A 25,258-nucleotide genomic window follows, 5' to 3' on the forward strand; every position below is an offset into this window, starting at 1 on the left:
ACCAACACACTAAATACATCTGTTTGTTAGAAAATATCAAAAATTACCAAAAGGGTGGTGAGAAGGACAAGGTGAGAGTGATGTCTCAGTAAAAAAAGAAAACAATATTTATGTGTGACATGCTGCATACAATAATTTTGCAAGAAAACAAAAAGCCACTTTCTAACAGGAATATCTTATGAAAAATAGAAATGACTGAAACAGGAAATATCAGACATAAGGACAATATGCCAGTTAATACTTCTTTGGCAGCTTTTCTTTATGAAATTGAGAAAATAACTTGCTAGGGAAGCTCAGCCCATGAAAATCAACATTAGAGTCTTTCCTACTTACAAACCAATTAATGGAAAGCAAACCCATACTGGCACTTCAGGGTCTGCTGTCCAAGGAACGTGATGTCTGAGTACTGTAAAGTGGTTTCATTGTGTTGTGTCTGGTTCCCCATCCCCCCTGCCTTTTTTAAAGCTGGGTTGAGGGGCACCTGGGTGGCTCAGTCAGTTAACCATCTGACTCTTGGTTTTGACTCAGGTCATGATCTCAGGGTCCTGGGCTCTGCGCTCTGTAGGCAGGCTGCATGAGACTCTCTCTCTCCCTCCCCCTTTGCCCTTCTCTCTGCTCCAGTGCGTGCCCTCTTTCTCCAATAAATAAATAAATAAATCTTTAAAAAGAAAATCTGGGTTGAAATTGATGGCAAATGGTTGATGATTCTATTCTTTACTCGTTCACTGAATCATCAAGATATGTCAGGCATGGGTTATGGGTGGAAATGCAAGGGGAAATACGACTTGGATTCTGTCTTCAAGGAGCATTCCTTCTTGGGAGAAATACAACAGGTGAAGAGGTAATTATTATTATTATTAGACATTGGGACAGTTGCTAATAAAGATTGGAAGGAATTCTCAAAGGCATTAGGAAAAAGGGTAAGAGTGAAGTCTAGATAAAAGAAAAAAACATTTTTTTTTCGGTGACTTATTTTTTTAAGACTTTTTAAACCATTTTTAATTATACAATTCAATGCTGTTAAATATAATCACATTGTTGTGCAACAGATCTCTAGAATCTTCTCATGTGGCAAAACTAAAGTTGCATACCCATTAAACAACTCCTGGTTCCTCCCTGCTCTTAGCCCCCGGCAACCACCATTCTATTTTATGTTTCTGGGATTCTGATTACACAGAGAAGTGGAATCATACAGTATTCATCTTTTTGTGACTGGCTTATTTAATTTAATAAAATGTCTTGAAGCTTCATTCATATTGTAGCATGTGGCAAGTTTTCCTTCCTTCTATAGGACTGAATAATATTCCACTGTATATACCACATTTTATCTATTCATCTGATGCTGGACACTTGGATTCTTCCATTTCTTGGCCATTGTGAATAATGCTGCTATGAATATGGGTGTTCAAATACATATTTGAGATCCTGCCTTCGCCATTATGGACATATATTCAGAAGTGGGATTGTTGGATCAGACAGAATTTCATTTTTTGAGTAATTTCCACACTGTTTTCCATAGAGGCTACATCATTTTATATTCCTATCAACAAGGCACAAGGGTTCCAATTTCCCTACAACCACATTAATGACTATTATTTTCTGCTTTTTAGATAGTAGTCATTCAAAAGATTGTGAGTTTTAATTGTTTTTATTTGTTTTCTTAGTTTCAAGTTTTTAGTTAAATTCAGTTAACTAAGTTAAATTTAGTTAAATTTAGTAAAATAGAGTGTAATATTAGCCAGGTATAGAATTTAGTAATTCATTACTTGTATGTGAAACCCAGTGCTCATCCCAACAGGTGCCCTCCTTAATACCCAACACCCATTTAACCCATCCCCTCACCCACTTCCCTCCATCAGCCTTCAGTTTGTTCTCTATAGTTAAGAGTCTGTTTTATGGTTTGCATCTCTCTTTTTTCCTTCCCCTTTCTCGTTTCTTAAATTCCACATATAAGTGAAACCATATGGCATTTGTTTCTCTGATTTATTTTGCCTAGCATTATATTCTAGCCCCACCCATATCATTGCAAGTGGTAAGGTTTCATTCTTTTTTAGTAGCTAAGTAATATTCCTGTGCATGTGAATGTGTATGTGTGTGTGTGTACCACTTCCTCTTTATCTACTCATCAGTCAATGAACATTTGCATTCTTTCCATAATTTGACTATTGTTGATAATGCTGCTATAAACTTCAGGGTGCATGTGTTCCTTCCAATAAGTATTTTTGTATCCTTTGGGTAAATACCTAGTAGTGCAATTGCTGGGTAAAAGGCTAGTTCTACTTTTAACATTTTGAGGAAGCTCCATACTATTTTCCAGAGTGGTTGCACCAGCTTGCATTCCCACCAACAGTGTAGGAGGGGTCCCCTTTCTCCATACCCTTGCCAACATCTGTTGTTTCCTGAGTTGTTAATTTTAGTCATTCTGACAGGTGTGAGATAATATTTCATTGTGGTTTGATTTGACTTTCTCTAATCATTGAAGGTATAAGGCATTTTTCATTTATTTGTTGGTCATTCATATGTCATCTTTGAAAAATGGTGATTCGGTAAGTTTAAGAAAACAAACATTTATTTAGTAGGCACTATTTTCTCAGCACTGTTGTAGCTGATCCTCAAATGTATTATCTCATTTAATTATCTCAACATTATATAAAACTAAATTAGCTACTGTGAGATGGATGGGGTGTGATTAGGTAAACTGAGGGATTCATAGGGTTCATAGGGTTGAATAACTTGATGTAGGTCTTCAGCTAGGAAGTGGTAGAGGAAAAGTTTAACACAAATATTGTGACCCTTCCAAATTATTAAATTATTGGTTTCCAAATTATGAAACATCCAAAGATTTCAAAATATTGAAATACCTAAAGTATTAAAGATACTATAGATTAACAAAGAACATGTTCCAAATCTTAGCCAAAATATAGCAGTGCGAAGGAAAACTGTATGTCAGAGAAGAGCCTGGCAATGGGTTGATTGGAACATGGCATACCACAGAATCGTGAGGGATGGAGGAAGTGTTGTCAACAAAAGCCAGAACACGTTTCCACAGGTGCTGTTATGCAAGGGGATAACATGAGCAGATTTGTATTTTTTGAGTGTGGATAGGTGTCTACGTCCAGGTTGTTAGTGCTTAGCTTTGTCCATCTGGCCTATATCTGCATCAGCTACAGGAACTTTTCAAAAATGTATTTGCAGTATCTTCTCCTCGAGGAATTTTTCCAGACTCTACCCCCTTTCTCCTCTTTTCAATGTTCACTTTTGGTTGACTTACTCAATTTTCACAAGAAGAGATGTCACTGAAACTGGACTTTTCTTTCCCTTGTTACTTAAAAATGGCAATTTGGTTTCATAGTTGCACGGCTTTCATTTTGGCGTCTGCTAGTTATAGCTTCTCGTACCACATTTCTTGGTCTCATTCAATGTGTTTTTAACAACAGTCAATTTCCCAGTACACTATTCTTCTGTCTGAGCATTACCCTCATGTTAATCCTGCTTGTCTGGTAAACGAAACTGGAGAGTAGGTGTTACTGGAAGCAAGCGCTATTTGTACATGTAGTCTAGATGCTAGCTGAGGTCATTCTGACCACTGAGAGTTTTACATAAAATTAAATTGACCCTCCCCCATCTACGTTTAATGGGACATTTGAATCGCACTTCCAGATTTCCACAAATTCAAGGCTTGGGTTATTTTAGCTTTCTGTTTTTGTAAATTCAAATTTCTAGGTTTTTCTGAACCTCTGATCTCACTTATATCACATTCCCATGGCTATTTTTCTTCTCCATGCTCCACATCAACCTATAATACATTCCCTTTCACTTGGTGTTAAGATGATTCATCTAGAGCATGTGTAGGAGACTACTGAATTTTGGAATAACTGGGAGGAGAGGTGGGGGTTACATTGTAGGATTACCAGGAAAACTGCTGACAATACAATATTAAATACTTGCACCTCCAAAAATCTTTCATCTACTTTCCCTCCATTCCAATCAGGAGTTTATCAGTAGCTGACACTTTAACAAACAGTGCCCTCCCCTCCCATGTTGCTCAGTGACCCTTCTCTCTCTCTAACTGCTTTCTCCTTCTGCCTCACCCTCTGACTCCCCTCCTCCCCTTCTCTGGTTTCCCTTACTAGCAAATCTCGGAGCATTTCTCTAGTAAAACAATTTATATCTATTTGCTTCTTCCTTTCCAACCAAACCAGGCATTCAAGTGCTCATCTTATACACTTAAAGAAGATAATATGCTACCCAAAGATCATTTCTCTAGAAGGAAATTCTGACACTCCATTAAGGGAAGAAGTGATTCTACTTAATCATGATGTTAAATAGCATATATATTTTTTTCTCTATTATATTTGATTAGGTTCAAGGTCATTGGCTGTTTAATTTGGGAGAAAAATGACACAAAATTTTTATTAAATGTAATAAATTTAAAAAATATTTAGTTATATATGGACAGAGGTGTGAAAAAGGGAAAGAGAAAAAAAGGGCAGGGGAACAAATAGAAAAATAAAGGAGACAAGAGTAGGCTAGAAAGGTATAGACAGGGAGAGAAATGGATATATGTAGAGATAGTGTCAGGTTAAGAAAGTCCAGGTTTAAAATAAATTTAGTTATCATTTACACTGTGGCTGGCAGCATGTATACTCCTCTGCTCAAAACACTCCAAACAACTTCAGCTGAGAATAAAAAGCAGCATTCTTTCAACAGTCAACACGACCCTGTGCTTCTGCCCTCCTTGTCTCTCAGATCTCATCTCTTATGCTCTTATAGCTCACACTAGTCCAGGCACTCTGACCTTTTCCTCATTAACAATTGGTATGATCTCATCTCAGGGATATTGTCCTTGTTATGTCCTCTTCCGAAAATGTTTTGCCATACCCCGATACCTCCTTCAAGTACTTGCTCAAATATCAGCTTTTCACTGAAGCTTTCCCTGAACATTTTATTGAAACTTGAAATAAACCACTTTCAGCTCTCCACAACTCCTACTCTTTTTTTTCAAACACATTTTTTAAATTTTTTTATTAACATATAACGCATTATTTGTTAAGGGGGTTCAGGTCTGTGATTCATCAGTCTTACACAATTCACAGTGCTCCTACTCTTATATTTTACTTATATAGTTGTGCTTTGTCTTTGTCCCCTTATCAGTATATTCTTTTTTTTTTTTTTTTTTTTTTTTTTTTTAAGATTTTATTTGTTATTTGACAGAGAGAGACACAGTGAGGAAGGGAACACCAGCAGGGGGAGTGGGAGAGGGTGAAGGAGGCTTTCAGTGGAGCAGAGAGCCCCATGTGGGACTTGATCTGAGTATCCTGGGATCATGACCTGAGCTGAAGGCAGACGCTTAACAACTGAGACACCCAGGCACTCCAAGAACAGGGACTCGTGTCATTTCTTTCACTGATAGTTTGTCCAGCACCTAGAATTGTGCCTGATACATAGTGTTGCTCGGTAAGATTTTTGTAATGGTTGAACCCTAAATCTATTACCTATTATCTAAACTGCATAATCAATCCATTTCATAGTTTTTCAGGAGCTCTATCCAGAAACAGACACTTAGCCTGAAAAAATGGGAAGGACATGGGAAAATAAGAACCAGAACAAGAATGTGGAGTCCGAGATCAATGTTTCCCAAAGAATCTTATGTAGAGTTGTGTTCTTCAAACATTTTTGCCCACATATCTCCTAAAAGACTAACTGCTAAAATCCAAGTATACCTCACATATTTTCAGGTTAGCCTCTAACATTATTCTCTTAACTTTAGTTGCAAAGATGTAAGGTAACTATTGAGATTTGAAAATAATATGATTATATCATTCACTTAACAGGATCCATGGATTGTGAAGATATTAAAACCCCTGAATTGTTACACGTTAAAAGGGTGAATTTTATGGTATATGGATTATATATTAATTTCAAATTTTTTAACAATAAAAAAAGAACTTTGGCTTGCCTCCAAAGTTAAAATCTGCCAAAGTTCTGACTTTGAGATTAACTAAATTCACCTATAACTAAAAGAGAACATTTATGTTTTCCTTATTTTCCTTTTTAGCAACCACTTATAATAACATCTTTGATGTTGTACATTTAGCAAAACCTATCCTTTCAAAGATGGGATGAAAAAAGTTTTGTCACTTTTTGCTCAATAAACAGCCATAACTTATGGAGAATAAAAGGGGGGTATGCTCAATATCATCTGTTAAAATATGAAAACATGGTCTTGGTAATAGACATTTTACATCATTTTTTTCCTCATGGAATCATGTTTCATTTCACTTTTCCCCAGAGTATTTTATCTTGAGGTAATATGTTTATATGCTTGAAAGTCATTTACTGATTAATGTTTCATATTACCTGTGGGAGAAATGGAGTGTATTTTTGAGGTTGAGATTAAAGTACTTTGAGTCATCACTAAAATCATATTAGTACGTAATTGATCTAAAAATATAAATACATTATATTTTTTGAAAAGTATTTATTGAAAATGTATCTCTTAATCCAATGAATAAAGCTACTTTTTTTCAAATTAATTCATGTATACTAAACAATCATTATGGCTAGAATGAAACTAAGGGTTCAACATCCCTCTTTTTCTATTTTTCATTCTCCTAATGAAAATCTGAGAGAAGTGCTCATATAAATAAGAATAGAGGAATTTTACTTCTTTGAAATTCCAGCTTTGGGAAAAATAACATACAGTGCCATCCCACATCATCGAACATTATTTCCAGTAACCTATTTAGTAATAACTTCATTAAGAAGTTGTCTTCATTAAGAACTTCATCTTCAATTCTGTTGAAAGCAAAAAGAATTGGAAACTATCTTAGCTGTGGGAAAAATCTGTTACCCAAACAGAAGTCACTTACCTTTTCAACTCCAAAACTAGTTTCCATTTGTTTGGTTTCTTGAAGGTTTTTGTTTTTGTTTTTGTTTTCCTCACCCTGAGGTAATACACCAAAAATAAGATTAAGGCTGTTAACTCTAAGTGTTGGTGTTGTATTGTTGTTGTATTTTTTTGTATAAAAGTCTAACAGTGATTATCATGGATGGTGGGGTGACAACTTAAAACCCCCCAATCCTCTCTAAAGCATATCAATTTTAAAGAAATTGAAAATACTCTCGTTAATTCCCTTAAAACTATTCCTCTACTCACAGACATTTGTTTGAAGATTGCTGCTAAGGCATAAAGAAAAAAAAGAGAGAGAGAGAGAGGAAAGAAAGGAAGGGAGGAAGGAAGGAAAAGAAAGGTAACAAAATCTCACAAATAAGCGTTCTAAAACTTTCATGAGGTAGACATGTTTCAGGAATGCTTTTGTTCTTTCCTTCTTAAGAGATTCATAATATTCACTGTTCTCTGGTGAATAGTCACTGTTCACGGTTCTCTGTTTGCCTTGTTTAATTCAGCCCTTCTAAATAATTTTTGAACACAGAACCCTTTTCCCTTGTAAGATTATTTGACAACCCAGAGAATTAATAGTCCATTGGTACATGTTTAACACTATTCTAGATGTCGCTACTGAAAGACTTGGGCGCATATGTGTGTGTGTGTGTGGTAAAGTAGGAACTTAGAAAAAAAATAGAGTTTTAGAAAATAAGGGCTTGCTGTCATTGGAAAGTGAATTCTGGTGAAAAGGAATCTGAGAGAGTAGATGGGGACCCAGGAGCAGAACAGGATATTGCATATTCAGAACAGAAAAGGGGCTAGTTCAAGAAATATGGGGGAAGGGAGAAGACTCAATGTCACCACCAAATTATTATATAAGAGACTGACAAGACTGTCCAACATCTAGGATGCTTCATACATATTCAACAGATAAGCTGCGGCTGATAACAGAGTGTTCTTTCTTCTGGAAGCTGGGGGTGGGAGCCTAGACAGAAAATAACTCTGCATCTCCAGAGATCGAGGGAGAAAATTCATTCAGCCTCAAACTGGTGCTAGGTGGAAAAAAGAAATGCTAATTTCAGGGGTAAAAAAAGGATAGCAGAGCCCAAAATATAATGCTATGTGTGAACTACCTGGAAAGATTACACAGTTAGGATGAGAGTAATGAGTTATTTAAATTAACACAACATAAATTAATACCTAGTCAGCTTGCTCTCAGAGATTGCCTAGAACTATAATAAAATTTCGTGTGCTCAATGAAGTGCACATATTTTTGGGAAAAGAGTGACACAAGAGAAGTGAAAGAGGACAGTCAGGCTTGAAGACAGAGGTGAAGTCTGTATGAAGCCCCTAGATAGGAGGAAGAAGGCCCCTAAAACGAGCATAGGTGGTATCCAGCAGTCATCTCTAAAAGGCTTCCTTGAACGTGCCTCTCTCTTCTCAGCATTCAGGCTGTAATTAACCTTTATTATTTTATTACTTTAAAGATGTATTTTTATTTAGAGAGAGAGAGAATGTGAGCAGGGCAGCAGGGGTGGGGGTGAACAGAGGGAGAGAGAGTCTTAAGCAGATTCACGCTGAGCGCCGACCCTTTTGTAGGGCTTGATTTCAGGACCCTGAGATCATGACCTGAGCTAAAACTGGCTGTGCCACCCAGGCACCCCTTCTCAGAGTGTGATTTTAAAAGCAATTTAGGAACATTATAGAAATCATCACACCGGTAAGTAAAAGAGTAAACCAGCACGGAAAATATCCACAGTGAATAGCAACAATTTAGAAAAGTAAAACTTTTGTCTATATAACCCTTGTAATGTTTAGATGAGCATCTTTTTTAGGGGTCTCTGAACATATATCTGATGGAACTGGACTGATTTGAACAAATCATAAACTAAGGGCTGAAAACCAGATGTGACTAAATCAACTCCTACTTCAAACCTAAATGTTCAAGGCCCCCCTCTGTACAAAGTCCTATCATCAGTCCATCAAGTTCCTAAAGTATGCAAATTCCAGCAACGGTTTAAATGTGAAATCCAAGAGACAGACTTATATTTAGCTTTAATATCAGTTACTATGACAACCAATGGGCTATTTAAAGTTATTAGCATTCTAGCCCACTGAGTTAATAATACGGACAAGAATGGCATGAAAGTTAAGCAAAAGCAAATCACTTCGATGTCATATCACATAGCAATGACAGCGAAAGCCATGGAGGCATAAAGAGGGTTTGGAGAAATATAGTTAAAAGGACCAATCAATCATCGGCTCTTGAAACCTGTAGCACATTATTGATGTCTTCTATCTACCATATTCTTCAAGCTCATTAAAATACTAAGTTCAGGATTTAAACAAAACAAAGTGAAACCATCAAATTGGAATGGACAAAATGATACTTAGCTAAAACATTTTACAACAATATGGTCTCTACCTTACTAAATATCCCTTGTTTACATCTCAACGCAAGGTGGTGAAGAGTGGAATACAGAGTTAGCTCTGGGATATGCACAGGATTTTAACAAAGAAAAAGGTGATGCAATAAGGAGGAAAGGATTAAGTTTCATGAACTGTTGTTTGGAAGATTCATCTGCTAAAAGCGGCAAAGAATGATATAAGATGTTAAAAACAGATGGCCTAAGTCACAGTGCTATATCACATAAGTATGGAGAGAACTAAAATAGCCCAAGTAATATTTTTATTAACAAGATGCCAAGTACAGCAGCAAAAACACCTTTAGAAAGAATCTCACTTCAGAAAAAGGTTTCCCCCCCTTACACTTGATGCTATTTTCTGAATTACTCTTGGTCTGTTGCATATGTTCAAGCATCTGGGTACTTGCCATGCTCAGATGAAAGAAACTAACCTCTCTCCTTGAATGAGGCTTCCTTGTCTTATGAGCCTACCTGTGTGATGGAGATAATGAGAGTAAACTAAACACACAACTTATGAGGAAAGTGCTATCCTTCATACTCTTGTGGAGAATTTTTTTTTTTTTCCACATTAAACAAGCTGACTGGAGAATTCTCTGGTCTTTGAATTAGTTATGAAGAAAGAAACATTCATTAAATCTGATGACAGTAAATGTTGTTGGAGTGACCTTGGGATTATTAAAGGTGATGCCAGAAAACCACTTTAAGAACATGGACACCCTTGGGGATGGGTGTGAGCAGTGAGCTGTGATTACCCACAGGCATTTTGCTTATAAGACCGACATACAACAAGCAGATCAGGGCATGGGAGATGCATAGAGATGTGAGAAAAATCTCCCAAACCAGAAAGAAGAGTCTGAGGTTTATAAAATGGTTCACTTGTACGGTACCACCAATAAATAGTATTCACTAACATATATGGATTCATTCATCTATAAATTATACCTAGGGATTACTTTGGAAAAGTGGTGTGGTGTCATGGTTAAGAGCATAGAATATGAAGCCAGACAACCTGGATTTGAATCTCAGCTCCTCTATTCTGGACAAATCAGGTGACTACTCTGGGCTTCATCTGATGTCTTCTCACAAAGCTATTCTAAAGATCAAATGAACTAATCAACTTAAAGCCCTTAGAACAGTGACCAATATATACTTTTCACTATATACCATTTATATAATCATTATATATTATGTAAATTATGGAGATAAGCACAAATGGAAATTCTAATATTTTCCTTGCTTGCCCAGTGCATTTGCTGGCGCAACCTCACCATTGACCAACGATCTAAGGGACAGAAGTTGAACAGAGGAACAAAGTATCATCAAAAGATGCAGATGGTCATCCCTGTTCAAGCAATGACCAGGAAAGATAGGACAAAAAGGTGCTAACATCTGTCCTGACAGTATCTGGTATCTCGGACTTTACCTGCACACATGAACAGAATAGATTTTTTGAAACCTAATTTATGCTAAATGTGGCTTGGTAAAAATTTGGCTTTCCTTAGAGCTTTCTAACAATGTAATAATATTCCAGTCAAAGAATGAAACTACCTCCTTAGCCATTGCATTTCTCATAATAAATAAACAAGGAAACCAATAAACTTAAAATTATCGTGGTTTTAGTTGGCATGAGCCTACCTCTCAAGTTCACTGAAAAATTTGATTCTAGAGCCTACCAGGCAGTCTGTGGGGTAACCTTGGATAGAGGCAAATTCGCCAGGGTATTCCCCCGCTGTGTAGCTCTTGCCTGCCCACCATCCAGGCTAGATCCTCCTGGTCACATCCCAGCTACTCAGTTCCTTCCCCTGCCTTAAATCTAGGTAAGTAGAATCATAGAGATCTGACTCTCCATAACCTCAAATCTTAGAACTTAAAGAATCGAGATTTACTTAGTTATGTAGATTCAAATTACAAAGTGTAATTTTCCACCTTCAGTCTTATAATCTCATTTTGGTATGCAATAAAGAAAAATACTAAGGCAGGTATGGTTAAATCGTGGTATGGAACAGCATTTTTCAAGCCTCTCCCAAAACATATTTGATTTATACTTCCTTGTGAGAGGTCATCCTTTCTTTGTATTAGAAAGATCTCTGATCTACTACTGGTTTTTCACGTTTCAGTGAGGTACTCATTTAAAAAACTCCTACAGTAGAATGACTGATGATGTCCTATATTTAGGACTAACATGATTGTCATCACAGGCAAAGGAGCTAGAAAGCTACAACAAATTCACTGCAATGGTATCATACCCTCATAGGCCAACTCCCAGACCTCATGTCATTGCAGGGATCACAACAGCACAGCAAAACCATTCACATTTGCCTTGTGATTGTCTGAATATCCACTCACAGCCTATGTTGTAAGCCATCCTTATACTACAACTGACAATGATTCACCTTATCCTAAGTTTTATGATGTCATTGGTCATGATGTCTCTTTTTCTCTTTCATGAGGAAAAATAACAAAATGACCCTGAGTTCAAAAACCCCAATAAGCACTAACTTATGACTAAGCCAGCCCGCCTCTGTGGTGTTACATAAGCTCTCCAAGTCATGTCCCATTTTGTCACAGATTTATCTAAAGCTGTGATACTCAAAGTATCACAGAATTTATTTCACAGAATTTATTTATTTATTTCACAGAATTTACCATTTTCACCATTCCCTGAACCCAGGAAAAAAATTAAAAAGCAATCTCTTTAAGTCAAGATGTCCTTGGAGAATAATTTAATAGCCACAAATGTTTCCAAGGAGCAGAGAGGTCCTATTTCTGAGCCCCTCTCCTATATTTGTACTTCTGAGCGCTGTACTACAGTGCTCACTAAAAACTCATGTCTTGCTGAAAATTACTTGGCGAAGAAATCTTCACTTCTCTGCTTTCAAATCATTGCAGATTTTCATGTCTTTATAGATATCACCATCAAGGTGGTAAACAAAAGGTAGTAAACAAAAACCAATAAACAACTATTATTAAAATTCATAATTCTTTCTTCCAAGTAGGTAAAAAAAATGGCATAACAACTAAGTTTTCTACATTCAAAACAACTAAGCTTTCTACATTCCAAGGTTTACCTTCTAAGGAAGCACCAAAGAATTTTTAAATGTTTTCTTCCTGATTAGTGCTTTTCCTTGTTTTGCTCCTTGTCAATATCTTTCAGATTATATCTTCAAGTGGTTACCTTTGTTCAGCAGTGTGCTAGCAAATGTTTAACAACCAGTTCTCCAACAAAACACAAAGCCTTGACACTTACCATTTGCCAATTTCTGTGGTGTAAATGCTTCCAGAAGAGCTGATATCAAATTACCAATATAAAGACACTGAATGCAAAGTTAGAAAGAGATATCTCTACCATAGAGATAGAAGAGAAATAAATAACATCAAGAATATTGATAACAAGACATAGTAAAATAATTAAGAAGTGATTAGTTTTGAAGATTTATTACCTTCGGTTTTAATATAATTTATTTAATCATAAGATCATATTTAATGTTTAATAACATGTGTATTTAACAATCACCTTTCACAAGCCATTAAGTGCTGGCTCAAGTATACCACAGCTTCTGTTATTACAGCTAATCAAGATTTAAGCTTATATCTATCTTCAGGATAGTAAAATCCATATTTTATTTATTTATTTATTTATTTTTTATTTTAAAGATTTTATTTATTTATTTGACAGACAGAGATCACAAGTAGGCAGAGAGGCAGGCAGAGAGAGAATGAGAGAGAGGGAAGCAGGCTCCCTGTGGAGCAGAGAGCCCGATGCGGGGCTCGATCCCAGGACCCTGAGATCATGACCTGAGCCGAAGGCAGCGGCTTAACCCACTGAGCCACCCAGGCGCCCTAAAATCCATATTTTAAACATCATCTAAATACACTATATACTTTTTTTTATTGGTTGCTATATTTCTACTCATGGTAGTTGAAATATGTTACTATCTTCTTTTAAGTTCTTGGAAAGACTAAATGCAGGGCATGAACTTGATAATACTGTGCCAGTGTTTGCTTTTGTTTGGGGAATTATATCTTCTTTAAACTGGATGATTTATGATATGATAAGTTGTTCAAAAAAAAAAAAAAGAAAAAAATTGCTGGGCAAATCTCTGAAAAGTCCTAGAAAAATTTCAGTGCTGGGGCGCTTGGGGGGACTCACTCAGTTCAGCAGCTGCCTTCAGCTCAGGTCGTGATCCAAGGGTCCTGGGATCAAGTCCCCCATCAGGTTCCCTGCTCAGTGGAAAGCCTGCTTCCCCCTTTCCCCTGCCTACTGATCTGCCTACTTGACCTCTCTCTCTCTCTAGCTCTCTGTCAAATAAATAAATAAATCTTAAAAAAAAAAAAATCACAATGCTACTGTGAGGATCAGTGGTGTCAGTATAATCTATTCTCACTTCAGAGGCCTTCCATGTTAATACAGACTAAAACTAATGAGCCCAAGTTCCTAACAGCACAGAAGTTCAGTACCTTCTAATCGCATAGTTTCCAAGCCTTTAAAGAGAAAGCCACAAATCCTAATACCTTCCACATAAAGTATACAGAAACCATAATCTTTAGCCTCTAAAAACCTTTACTGATATTATTGCAACTAACCCTATTAGTATCAACCACTATTGCTAAGCACTGATCTGGTTGGCATATATAGTACCTCATATAACCCTCACAGTCACATGGGGGAAGTACTTCTGTTATTCTCATTTTATTTATTTATTTGATATAGAGCAAGTAGGGGAGAGAGAATCTCAAGCAGACTCCACACTGAGTGATGAGACAAGGTGGGTCGGACACAGAGCCTGACACAGGGCCCAATCTCTCATCCCTGATGTCATGATCTGAGCCAAAATCGAGTCTGATGCTCAAGTGACTGAGCCACCCAGGTGCCCTCTATTATCCTCATTTTAAAGGTGAGCACACTGGTGGGGTTTACATAAGACTAAATAACTAGCCCAAATAACGCTGGGGATAAAGCAGAAATCCAAACCCACACCTACCGAACTCATAAGCCTGTTCTTAATTCCACTATGTTTGTTAGACCTGGGATCTCTATCTCACTTGTACTCTATCCACCCAGTGTTTAAACCTGAAGCCCTAAGTGTATTTGATGTTGAGCAGTACACTTACTTGATCACTAAAACTACTAGGTTATACTTCCAAATAGGTTTCAAATTTGTTCATCTCTATTGCCACTATCCTATTCTAGGTTACCATCATCTCTGGCCTAGGAGAATCTCCTGCTTGATTTCCATTCCTTCCATCTCGCCACAATCCCCTGTATCGCCATGCTTAATCATTCTTCACCATGAAGCTAGAATAATCTTTCAAAAATTAAAGTCTGCTTCTGTCAATATCTTCATTAAAATATTTCAGTGAGGATTGGAATGAAGACCAAAGTCCTTAAAAAGGATTTCCCCAAGCTATTCATGATTTGCTCTTCAGGCTCTGACACTGCAATGTCCCCTTCTATAGTGACCAACTTCTGCTTCTCAGAAGGTGCCATGCTTTTACCCACTGACTTTTGAACAGGCACCTTCTTCTGCCTTAGGGGCTAAGCTTCTGCTCCTACCCTTCCCTGACACTCCCGTTCTAATCTGGTTAATTATTCAAATCTCAACTTAAAAATTTCTAGTGCCTAGAACAACATATAGTAGGATTTCATGGACTCTTAGAGGAACATTTTCTCCACCTAGGCTATGTCATATATTTGTTCTTGTGGGGGAGAAGCTATAGGCCATTTGAAATGATCCATTATCATCATTAACCATAGTCACTAGTATCACCCTGCAAGTAAAGAATACAGAGATAGTTAACTTCCCAGGGGCCAGTTTCCTTATCCAAAAAATGAACAGAATAGACCACATAGTTTTTACGAATGAATTTATAAAGAACACTTCTAAGTTAAAGGACTTTGTATCCTTCGTTGAGATAATTTTGGGGTCCAGAATACAAGAAGCATTAGGAATACCTCTAAGCAGCAAGGAGCATTTTTTTTATGAATATCGAAGCAGTTTTTGGAAGAAGTCAGATAACTGCAAGATACAGAATATAAATATTTTATTGATGTCTGTTTCATTAAAATACCAGTTAAATATGTGAGGGACTTGAGAATTAGGAAGGCTCTGGCTCTTGCTCACAGGACACTTTTCAGATTTCAACATAAAATTCCCAAATATGTGAGTTTTCATGAGTCCACAGATGGAAAAAAAAAAAATCACCAGGATTATGCAAGTGATAGAGCTTTATTTGTGTAAGCATTTTGAGGGGCTGTTTTTACCTATAAGCCTAGATTCTTTCAAAAAACAAGAAAAAGACAGATGGAATAAGGTCTGGAAAAACAACAATATTTTTTCGCCTTGCAACCTATTACATCAGGAAGCATTTCCCTGTAGTTGTGATTATTACATTACGACTTGATTACTAACTATTACCGTCACAGTTGGAAAAGTAAAAGCCCAGCATGGGGCCATCTCCATTAAAAGAATATGAAATTCCCTAGCAAGCTCTGAGGCTGCATGTCTGCTGTGGGGTCGAACTCAGAAGTACATAAGTATCTACTTAAGATGCTGTTTCAAGGAGCACCCTAAGTTACATCATTATTTCATTTAGTTTGAACCGTACCATGGATTTTTCCATTAAGCAATATTAGACACTTAAACACTATTCTGAGGTTATTCGTGCTCTAAAAAAAGGCAGTGCAATTTTTTTTCTACTCTCTTGCCACAGGATGAGAATTTTCTATCACATGTATATGCAATCCTGATTTTGCCTAATAGAACAGACTAAGTGGTTACATAAACTAGAGAACACCAGTCACGTCAAAGAGACATAACTGAGCAGAGAAGCATTAATATTCATGTTGGTAATATGGGCATATGCCATTTAGGAAACCAGAGGGAAAGGAGCTTTAGTTGCTATAATTTAACAAGCCCAGAAAGTACCAAAAAAAAAAAAAAGTCAAATATATTCAAAGCATATAGATTAATGTTAATGGGAAAAGGGAATTATAATACAATTTTATATCTATTCTTCTTTTATGTGTCACTCAAATGACAAGATGGGCCAGGATGAGAAGTGAGATCTGCCGAAGTTTTTTGACAGTGTTTTTAGGACAAAACCTAGTGATGGAAAAACACCAAACTACTTAGATATTTTATAGTATATATTTTAAATATATATATATATTTATTTATACAGTATATATTTTAAATATATGCATATTTAAAATGACAAGTTAATAAATTAGCAGGTATCTAATTATCTGTGGGACAGATTGCATATATGTGGGTATGTGGGTAGTGTGTGTGTGAATGTACACTCAAAATAATAAGAGATACCTATGGAAGATACGTTACTTGATTAGATTTTCAAAACCATGGAGGTTTGCTTACTCAAGTAACTTCGGCTACCATAATCGTGTGGAGAAAATCTATACTTAGAGGATTAAAGCTTTTCTGAGATAAAGAGGAGGTGATTCCTCCTCTTCTGTAATTCTTGGCCATTTTCTTTCCTGTGTGGGATTCCTCACTTTAGAAGTGAAGGCATATCTCTGACAGGAGCCAGTCCAAGTATGGATATCCTCACTATCTGAGAGAGGAACTTAAAATGGTTCCAAATCTCAATATGGACAGGACTAACCTCCCTTCCCCCAAAGGTTTGGCTCTGCCCCTCCTTCAATCCTCACTCCACCAATAGCAGCAAAGATATCACCTCTGAATTCCTTCCTTCCTTTTATTTTTAATCTTTTAAATGCACTTAGAAATAACCAATGTAATTCTGTCCTCCCCAGCCTCCTCACCACCAATTTTGAAAAGAAAATCCCTACAAAAGCACAGGAAATTGTGTGAACAAGTCTGTGAGCTAACGATCAAAAAACTTGTGTCATTATAAAAGAAAATAATGGATGAAATTTGAAAGTCTAAAATGTGGTTCTAGGTATTTTGGGAAGGAGTTTCTCTAAAGAAAAGGATGAGAAATGAGTACCCAGAGAACCTGGTAAAATACAGAGCCTGCAATTTGAAAAGACCCTGGGAGCACCGCCCTGTAAACAGGCACCAGGTAGCAGCAGGAATGATAAAGTCAGAATTCCCATCCCCAGCCCCATGACTGGCTCTACAACCTCCTGATTCTGGATAAATCACAGAGGCTGAAGACACCATTACTGTCCCCCTCTAGAAGGAGCAACACCACTAATGTTAGAAGATAATTCTTTGCAACTTATTAAAATTACTCTTCCCGGGGCGCCTGGGTGGCTCAGTGGGTTAAAGCCTCTGCTTTCGGCTCAGGTCATGATCCCAGGGTCCTGGGATCGAGCCCCACATCGGGCTCTCTGCTCAGCAGGGAGCCTGCTTCCACTTCTCTCTCTGCCTGCCTCTCTGCCTACTTGTGATCTCTGTCTGTCAAATAAATAAATAAAATATTAATAAATAAATAAATAAATAAATAAATAAAAATAAAATTACTCTTCCCTTTTGCCACCATCGCTAAAGTGCGAGCAGCCAAAACAAAGCTCAGTCCCTTTGGGACTTCTGACGGAAACAAGAACTATAAAAGGCATTTCAACGCACCTTCCCACATGTGCAGTAAGATTATGTCTTCCCCTCTTTACAAACAGTGGAGAGAGAGGAAACATTTGATTCATGCCCATCCCAAAGGAGGCTGAAGTACAGGTTCTGTGAGGACACTACAAAGGTCAGCAAATTGGCAAGGTCATCCGGGTTCATAGGAAGAAATTGTCCTCTACATGGAACAAAGAGAGCGTGAGCAGGAGGATGGCACCACGGACTATGTGGGCATTCACTCTAGCAAGGGGGGGTGGGGGTATCCCTAGACTAAAACTGGACAAAGACCACAAAAAGATCCTTGAATTGTAAAACCCAAATCTCCTCAAGAAGGAAAGGGAAAGGGCAAACATAAGGAAGAAACAATCGAGGAGATGCAGGAATAAAGTAAAATAAAAGCTGTTAAAATGAAAAAAAAAAAGAAATTATAAATAACATAACTATTAGTAAAATTTTACTTATAAATAACTCCCCCCAAGTAACTATTTGTTCCTTATTTTCCCTTGAATTTCTGAAATAATTTTCTTTCCCCATTAAGAGTGACATACTCCTACAAACACAGTTTAATCTAGGACCTCACACTTAGTGAGAGTCACAGTAGACTGAAAATCACTGTTGGTTAATTTGTGTTGATATCTTGCTATTTTGTGCTCTCCCAGTTTTTATAATCTAGACATTCATGAGTAACGATGTTTTGTTCTTCTTTTATAAATTATGCACACAATTGTGTGTTATTCTCTTTACAAATAAAAAACCCACCCAAACCCAAACATGGAAAAGTCTAATGAAAATGCCTCACATTCTTTTCTTCAGTAAGTATAAAGTATATAAGAAATATAAGAAATGTTAAAGTGAAATTTAAGGAAGTAAGGGAAGAAAAAAAGAAAGGAAATGGTTTAGTAGAAGCCGAACCTTTACTAGTCAAAGAACCCTAACTACAAGCCATGTACTGTGCTAGGTGTTTTCCACAGACTGTATGACATAGCTCTCACACAGCCCCAGGAGGAAGGTGACACGATTATAAATTTCTTAGACCAGAAAACTAAAAGTCTTGTTGAAGATTCCATTGTGGGTGAATAGCAGACCTATACAGATAACCAGATATGTGATCCCGAAGAGAAAAGAGAGAGAGAAAGAGAGACAGAGATATTGGGATGGAGATGAAGAAGTGGATGGATGGACACTGTTCGCTCCCTTCCCTACTCCCAAAGTCATATTCTACTTATAAGCAATTCCCATGACAGCTGTTAACTCTGCTTCTTTCTCTGTCCTCCAGTTAGGGCTTTCAGAGAAGGAAAGCAAAAGGAATAAAAATAACTTTAATAGAAATAACTTTGAATTTTCTTTTTTTTTCAAGTGAACCATTTGCAAAATTTGGCACTTTAAATATTGCTAGTAACAAATTACATGCAACCCATTTCACAGCTGTTTCCATCACATGAGTGTGTTATCATAGAGGTACCTATTAACATCTTTCTATTAAAAAGTCTATATAAAACAATACACATATGATGTGGGTTCCAGTGTTTGCTAATCAGTTAGCAAAATGCCATTAACTTGGCTTAGTTCAAGGTAATTGGTTACTATAAAAAATATAATTCCCCAGGTGCAGGGAGATGCCTAGACCTACTTTTCAGCTAACTAAGGCAGTGATTTTTACCCTAAGGAGCCATAAGCAATCTTTGGAGGTGCCCTGGGGGACAACTGTGGCTAGAGGTTGGGTCTCTTGACCCTCTTTTTCAACTTCTAATTAGCAGAGCATCTCTATTCTTACATGATTTATATACTGGATTTTGAAAAGATTTTGGCTAAGAATTCAGTTCAGGGGTGCCTGGGTGGCTCAGTGGGTTAAGCCTCTGCCTTCCGCTCAGGTCATGATCCCAGGGTCCTGGCATCAAGCCCTGCGTTGGGCTCTCTGCTCAGCAGGGAACGTGCTTCTCCCTCTCTCTCTACCTGCCTCTCTGCCTACTTGTGATCTCTGTCTGTCAAAAAAATAAATAAAATCTTAAAAAAAAAAGAAAGAAATCTTGAAAATCACTGAGGTAAAGGATTTTTGTTTTTTCCAAACAGAATTTTGAATATAAAACCAATTAATAATTGTTACTTAAAGCTGTCTTCAAATACCCCATCAAATAATATTCTGGGGTTATTAATGAAACTTTGATGACAATGAAGTCTTTAGTAAAATCATATAATAATATTAGAGTACAGAGTTTTAGTGGTTCAACCTGTTTCTTTCATTGAAGTGCAATGAGACAAGGAAAAGTCAGAGCAAATTAACAGCGTTTGAAAAGCTTAATGGTTCTTTAACAAAAGATAAAATAATCACAAGGTTTTTTTAAATTTATAAAGTGTGTATGAGAAGAAAGTAAAATTTATGTAAATTTATGAGAAGAAAGTAAAAATGAGTCTGATCTGATTTGTCCTTCATAAAGTCATTTTAATGGCCCAGTATATGCTGTGCTTTTGTATGCGAATATTGATTATATGCTCTTATGATTTGTCTTTATCATCCATAATTTCAAGGCAAAACATTTACCCATTAATTAAAAAAAAAAAAAAGGAAGAAAAAAAAAGAGTATTGCAGATAGCATTTTCTAACATTTAGGGATTCTTCCTGCCTACAAGCATTTTAAATTTGGTGTTAACATTATGAAATAGCCTCAAAAGAATGTAAGAAATAATACAGTTAAACTCAGTTGTTTGCTTCCTATACATGAAAAACTATGCTAGACACTAGCAACATAACAATAGTAGAAGGAAGAGAAGGAGGGGATGAAGAGGAAGAAGAAGAGAATTCATTTCTAAGGAATTTAGTTCAGTGATAAAGCCAGCCATATGAGGAATTTTAATGCAATATGACTATTAACATAAATATATGCTCCAGAAACACAAAAAAGGTAATGAGCTCAAATTGAGGTTTTGGGAAATCTTTTTCATTTTTTTTAAGATTTCAAGTAATTATATTATATATTATATATTTATGTATATATTTTATAATATATTATTTATTTTATTTGCATTTTACTTATTTAATTTTATTTATTTTATTATTATATATTTATTTATAATATATATTTATATCTTATAACTATATTTTAAGTAATCTCTATGCCCAATATGGGGTTTGAACCCACAACCTTGAGATCAAGAGTCCCATGCTCCACTGACCAAGCTAGCCAGGTGCCTCTGAGGAAATCTTTTTCTAGAGGATACCTTTAATTCAGGGGTTTTTGTTTGTTTGTTTGTTTCGTTTAGAGCTGTATTAAGTGTTAATGAGGTATAATTCACATAGTATACCATCCATTCATTTAAAAGTTATAATTCAATGTTTAATGTATTCGCTAGGCTATGTAGTCATCACCAAAATCAAATTTTGGGACATTTTTGTCCCTCTAAGAGAAACCCAATAGCCATTGGCTGACACGTGTCTTCTTCCCCTGCACCATCACCTTCCACTCCTACCCCACCACCCCTGAGCACCCCACTAATCTGCCTTCAGTCTCTATGGATCTGCTATTGCATGTAAATGAAAGTATACACTATGTGGTCTTTTGTGACTGAGTTCTCTACTTCCCACAGTGTTTTTAAGGTTCATCCTGTTATAGTACGGAGTATTTGATTCCTATTTTATTGCTGAATAACCTTCCATTGTATGGATATACTGTATTTTCTTTAAACATTCATCTGTTAAGGAAATTTGGGGTGTTTCCATTTCGGGGATGTGATAAGTAATGCTTTAAGAACGTCTGTGTCAGTGTGTCTAGGTGGCACAGTCAACTTAGTGGTGTACTCTTGATCTCAGGGTCCTGGGATTGAGCCCCGCATAGGATCATGACCTGAGCCAAAACCAAGAGTCAGACGCTTAACTGAATGAGCCCCCAGGAACCCCTAGCACCTGTATATACTCTGTATACAAGTTCCTTATCAGGCATACGATTTGTAAAAATTTTCTCCCACTCCGTGTGTGATTATTTCACTTTCTTGATCTTATTTGCAACACAGCTGTTTCTAATTTTGATGTTGTCCCATTTGTCTGTTTTGTTGTTGTTGTTGTTCTTGCCTGTGCTTTTGGTGTCATAGCTAAGAAGACGTCTGAGATTAGGCCTTGCACGATGAGTAAGAAAGAACCAAATTAAGAACAGTAGAAGCTCATTCCAGGCGGAGGTAACAGGACAAGCATTGGCACGGAAGCAGGGTACACTGTGAAATCCTCTTCCACGGGTGTATTGCAGGGGAGACTCCCGCAGAACCGTACCTAGCAACTTGGCCACAGAATCCTAGCAATTTTAGGATGGACAGTGTAGTTCCCAGAAGGGTATTACTGACATTACCCTATTGCTAGCTGCAGGTTAAGCTCAATTAAAGGAGTGCATGTGCTGAAAGGAGATCCACATAATGTAAACATTTGAAAAATATCTCTATTCCTTCAAATAATTCAAAGATTTGTGTCCTCTAATTTGGAGGCCCTGAGGCAAAGTCCAGTTTACATATCCTAGTTTTCATTCTGGATTCTACCTGTATCTGAGAGACTGCTAAGAATACCTTAAAAGCTTTTTAAAAATATTATCATTATATTAAAAAAATGATAGGTAAGAAAAGACACTTGTTCTTCCTTGGAACCCACTATTTATTTGTACTCCTCTCATAGCTTTGATCACACTCTTCCTTATCCTAACCTCTGTTTAGACTCTAAGCTCCTTGATATTCCCTAGCAGGTCTATTTTCCTTTCATTTATCTAACAAATATTTATCAGGTTTAGATCACTGTGTGCAGGGAACACAGTTAGACTGGAAGCCACAAGGGCAGGAAAATGGAGTTTAAACTTACATGCAGAGCTCCCCTTCACAGTTAGGGTGAAGATACCCACTAAACTGGCTTTGCCTAACATCATGGCTGGTGTTGCTTCCTTCTCTTCCCCACCTTTGTTTACCCTTCTTTCCTATCACCACTTTCCTTAAAGATCACTTACACACCAAACCTCACCTCAGGAATTCCTTTTAGGGAACCTGAACTAAGAGCCTATGATAGAAGAAAAATAGTGAAAATGATATGCAGTGAGGACACACAATGAACAAGATGGATTTATATTTTTCAAGGAAGCTAGACTTAGATAACTATTAGCACAGTGAGACCATCTTTATCACCTTGCTTTGACTAGCTAGTAGATGCTCCATAAATACATGTGGGGTGAAAAATTATGAACAATTATAAAACACATTATACTCAACAACTAATTCCTGTGCATTTGATTGGGCAATACTGATCAGAGAGGGATTCCAGAGAAGAAATCTATTTAACTTCAGAAAACAGGATTAATATTAATTTGTGGAAATTAAGTGTTGTCAATTATGGCAAACTATATAGATTACTTGGACCTAATCTTCCAGAACAATGACATGTTTCTTCAACGCGAAAGAGAGGAGCAAGAAACACAGTGGGAACCAGACGAAGATGAATTCAAAGCTTAAGAAGGCTGAACTGCTCATGCACCATTCTTGAATGTTTTGGCACCAAGAATTAGATAGCGCTGAGCATGCTCACAATCTTATCACCCCACTTTTCTTGGAAACACTAACTGTAATCCTCAACCTAAGTAATTTCTCTGTATTGGTCCTGCTGCTGTGTGAAAAAGTGAGAAGTTGCCCAGGACTGGCCCCAAGATGAAGTGAAGAGGACATAAAAGAAGCAGGGGGATTGCAGGCAGTAGCTAGCTAAGGGGGGCAGCAGAGATGGAGAACACTCAAAGCTATAGAAGGCGGTGAAGGATAGAGAAGGGAAAGAAAACCAGCTCAGGTTTAAAATCTACATAGCTAGAATAATGAACATGGAAAACCAGGGAAGTAGCTACAATAACAGGGAGTGAATTTAATGTGCAAAATAATAGTAGTTATAATGAAAATACGACTCTTGGAGGATATTTTCTTTCATGAGGCCAGAACTGACACTGTAAGCCTGGCAGTCGTGTTAGGAAACACTGCCCCCTAGAGGGCCTCTGTCTACTCACAGAGACCACTTTCCCTCACAAATAGACAGGAACCTAGTGACAGACTCACTTGCCAAGCATCCTGAATCCCCAGTGAAATCTCAAACTGGGCCCCAAATTTTGGTCTAATCATCTAAAGAATGTACTAGGTAGTGAGCTTACTGAATGAGGCCATATTAGAATAATACTTTTTTTCTTTTTCTAATCCCAGCCATCCCCTTAGGGATACTACCTGTTTTTAAGTTACAATATAGTCAATATATGCATATGTACACAATTCAAAAGAAACAAGAAACAGATACAGTTAAAAATAAAGACTCTTTCCTGCATCCTATGTCTCTCACCTCTCCTGCTTAAGATACAGTACATATTGTTTTAGTTTTGTTTTTCAGGGCTATTTCATGAATTTTTCAAACGAATGTTAGCACTGTTTTTCCACTCGTCCGACCATCCTCCTCTCCACAACCTATTTAACAATATATCTTGGGACTGTTTGAAATCAAAACATATAGGAGGGTCTTATTCTTTTTAATAACTGCATAGTATTCCATTGTATACTTGTTTGGTGTTGTGGATTTATCTATCTAGGTCTCTACTATTGTACACTAAAGTTGTTTCCATGTTTTTACTACTACAAAAATGTGGCAGTGTAAATTCTTGATAGACATATATATATAATATGTAACATCAGAAACACATGTGTTTTTCTGTAGATGAATGCACTGAAATGAGGTAACTGTCAAAATCTAGGTGTATTATTTTTAATTATACTTCCAAATTGGCCACAGATTTAGTAATTTATGCTCTTACCAGCAATATAAGAGACTATTCACTCCCTTACATAGTGCAGATACTGCATTATCAACTGCATTTTACCTTTGTCAATAGATTCGAGTCTCCCTTTTCAATTTTCATCAACCTTTTTATATAAATGTCAGAGTAAGCTAATTGTGGTCTGTTTAAGGGACATTTGTCTTTGTTTTCTTTTTTTTTTTTTTTGCATATTCACATTCTTTGACTATGCTTGTCTTCATTTGTAGTACTTTTCCTTAAATATGTTGTGCTTTCTTTTGTTGAAACATTACTTTTTATATATATATAAATTGACATTTTTGCCTTTAATTTAATTTAGGATTTTCCCCCAAACTTACTTTGCTTATTATTACCATCATCATTTTCATTATTTAGTGTACTCAAATATAATAGTCTCTTATTTATGGCTTCAGGCTTTAATGTTATCAATGTTTAATGTTAATGTTAATGTTTTTTGGGGGAAAAAATCCGTTTCCACTAGTATTTTTGTTGCATTTTCTAAGTTTAACTTTTAGATACCTCCAGAATACACACAGAGACAGACAGACAGTCAAATACACACATACACACACACACACACACACACACACACACACA

General features: G+C 36.7%; 1 protein-coding gene and 1 pseudogene across 1 annotated transcript in view; one reads left to right on the plus strand and one right to left on the minus strand.

Moving 5' to 3' along the window:
• Positions 1-25,258, minus strand: part of MDGA2 (MAM domain containing glycosylphosphatidylinositol anchor 2) — an 871,541-nt gene that overhangs the window by 464,082 nt on the left and 382,201 nt on the right. The window lies entirely within an intron of this gene.
• On the plus strand, positions 750-18,247 carry LOC106005627 (annotated as a pseudogene).

Source organism: Mustela putorius, unplaced genomic scaffold (genome assembly GCF_011764305.1).
Source record: "Mustela putorius furo isolate JIRA1106 unplaced genomic scaffold, ASM1176430v1.1 tig00000129_pilon_pilon_pilon, whole genome shotgun sequence".
Lineage (NCBI taxonomy): Eukaryota > Metazoa > Chordata > Mammalia > Carnivora > Mustelidae > Mustela > Mustela putorius.